Raw genomic sequence first — 3,282 nt, 5'->3', positions numbered from 1 at the left:
TTTAAATCCACATGTATCTGAAAATAAGATTGCAACTCCTCTTTTCTTCTGAATTCCATTTGCCTGAAATATTGTCTTCCAACCCTTGACTCGGAGCCTTGTCTTTTGACCCCAGGTGTGTTTCTTGCAGACGGCAAATGGATGGCTTGTGTTTTTTAATCGAGTCAGCCAATCTATGTCTCTTCAGTGGGGAATTCAGGCCATTAACATTTATTGAGATAATTGATAAGTGTGGTAGTATTCTATTCGTCTTATTTGGTGAGAGTCCATTGCTTAGTTTTATCTTTTGCATCAGTGTGGAGGTTTGGTTCTGTCCTTTAATTTCTGAGTTCTTACTTTGGTGCTGATCCATTGTGGTGGTCAGTGTGCAGAACAGGTTGAAGTATTTCCTGTAGAGCTGGTCTTGTTGTGGCGAATTTCCACAATGTTTGTATATCTGTAAATGATTTTATTTCTCCATCAATTTTTAAGCTTAGCTTAGCAGGGTACAGAATTCTGGGCTGTAAATTGTTCTGTTTAAGTAGATTAAAGGTAGATGACCATTGTCTTCTTGCTTGGAAAGTTTCATTAGAGAAGTCTGCGGTCACTCTGATGGATTTGCCCCTGTAGGTCAACTGGCGCTTACTCCTAGTAGCTTGCAGAATCTTTTCTTTTGTCTTGACTTTGGACAGGTTCATCACAATGTGTCTTGGAGAAGCTTGGTTAGAGTTGAGGCAACCTGAGGTCCGATAGCCCTCTGAAAGCAGTGTGTCACAATCTTTGGTGATATTTGGGAAATTTTCTTTTATAATATTCTCTAGTATGGCTTCCATTCCTCTGGGGCATTCTTCTTCCCCTTCTGGAATTCCTATAACTTGTATGTTGGAATGCTTCATAAAGTCCCATAAATCTGACAGCGAACATTCTGCTTTCTCTCTCTTCTTTTCTGCCTGTTTTACTATCTGAGTTATCTCAAGAACTTTGTCTTCTACCTCTGAAATTCTTTCTTCTGCATGGTCTAACCTGTTGCTGATACTTTCCATTGCATCTTTAAGTTCCCTAATTGACTGTTTCAGTTCCTTTAGCTCTGCTATATCCTTTTTATATTCTTCATATCGTTCATCTCTGATTTGATTCTGTTTTTGGATTTCCTTTTGGTTATTTTCCACTTTATTAGCAGTTTCCTTCATTGTTTCCATCATTTCTTTCATTGTTTTCAACATGTGTATTCTAAATTCCCTTTCTGTTATTCCTAACATTTCTTTATAGGTGGAATCATCTGCAGTAGCTACCTCATGGTCCCTTGGCGGGGTTGTTCTGGACTAGTTCTTCATGTTGCCTGGAGTTTTCTGCTGATTCTTCCTCATGAATGATTTCTTTTATCTGATTATTTGCCGTAATTTTCCTTTCACTTCCTCTTGCTCTTTATGTTTTCGTGTCTGTGGACTAAGGGTTACAGGACCAGAAGGGTGAGAAGGTTGAAGAGCAAAAAAGGGATGAAAGAAAGGAGGACCGAGTTATAAAAAAGAAAGAAAAATAGAGAAAGGAGAGGGGGTGGGTAAAAGGAATATTGACAAAAGGAAGAGAGGCACAGAAAGAGGGAGACAGAGCAATATAGGTGTACAGTAGGGTACTTTGACACAACCTTAAAAAAAACCCCACCTTCTGGGGGTGCCCAGTTCGTTGGTTCCCTTGAGGTCAGCAGCTCTTTGCTAACCTGATCAGACACAGTACCCCATCTCCACCAAGTAGAGAGGAAAGACAAAAATGCTATAAATCAAACCAAAACAAGCAAACAGAAAACTGTATGAAATAAAATTGGGTGAAAAACCAAATAATAGTGGTAGAAACACTAGCAAAAATGACGTTCTTGTTATTGAAAAAGGCAGCAATGGGAAATTATAATTAAACTAGAAAAATTGAGAAAGAAAAAGGATCTGTATGGAAAAGGTTGAAATCAAAAAACAAAAGAACATCAACAACATCAAAATAAACAAACAAACAAAAAAAACAACCAGAACAAAAAAAAAAACACAACCAAAAACAAAGCAGTATGTATATGTTGGTGAATATTGTCTGGGCAACACATGGTCTTCTGGGGTATGAGATGTTAATCACAGTTCTGATACGACTGGAGGCTGCTGATTTCTTAATCCCCAGCAAGTAGACACCCTAAATCTCTCTTCAGCCCACTTAAAAGGCACTTTGAACTTGTAAACTTGCTGAGCAGAAGCTTTCCCAGGAAAGTGCTGGTCGCTGGAATCACTGCTGAAGTGGCTATCCACTTACTCAGTGTGCCAAAACCAGTCTCACTCTGCCCCCTGAGGGTTTGGGCTGCAAGGCGGCTCAGACCCCACCCTTAGGCTACTTTTCACTGGGTTACCAGCTCCCACCCAATTCTAGCTCTGCGACCCTGAGGGCGGAGCTTGCCGGGGCAGATTGCTCACAATGGCTCCCTGTGACCCACAGCCAAACACTATTAGCTCCGTCTGGCTCAGCGGCTCAGCGGTCAGACTGGGGCCCTAGACAATGGCCAAAGTTCTCCGCACTCCCGCTCAGGCTCTCCCGAAGGCAGTTCAACTGAGTGCCAAGTCCAAAGACACCAAAACAGTTCAGAGGTAAGGCCTTTCTGGTTTGCAGTCTCGCTGCTACTGAACTTACAGTTGCGGGCGGGTTTAGACGGATTGAACACACGTGACAACTTGCCATTTTTCCACTGTTTTAATCCTCCTCTTGGGGTCCAGAAGTCTCTCGCTGACTCCCTGTATCCTCACAGGTGTGATGATAGGCAGATCCCACCAGCCATAGATGCCTGGAGTCCTATCTCGCCAGACTCACAGTGCCCAGATGCAAGGAAGCTGTTACTCACCCGCCATCTTGCTCGCCTCAAAATGAAACAACTTTCATCCCAGGATCTTGTATCCAGCTAAACCGAGTTTCGTTTGTGACAGAGAAGTCAAATATTTTACTGTCTTACACATGGTGAAGAAATTTGCCATAACTAAACCAGCTCTCCAGGATATTTTCAGACACAGCCTCCATAATGATCAGCTTGATGGTCTACCACCAAAGTAAGCTCACCCAGAAAGCCTTGAACAAGAGCTAGCATCCACAATGAAGAAAGAATTTAAAAGAACCACAGGACACTTGAAATACATGACAACCAAAACACTTCCATGCTTAACAATGCTCTCAATTAATGTGAATGGCTTAAATTATTCTCTAAAGAGGCCCAGGTAGGCTGTGTGAATACAAAAACTCAGGCCAGATATCTATTGCATACAAGAATCTCATCATACCTTA

Source organism: Nycticebus coucang, chromosome 5 (genome assembly GCF_027406575.1).
Source record: "Nycticebus coucang isolate mNycCou1 chromosome 5, mNycCou1.pri, whole genome shotgun sequence".
Classification (NCBI taxonomy): domain Eukaryota; kingdom Metazoa; phylum Chordata; class Mammalia; order Primates; family Lorisidae; genus Nycticebus; species Nycticebus coucang.
This window is presented reverse-complemented; position numbering follows the sequence as displayed.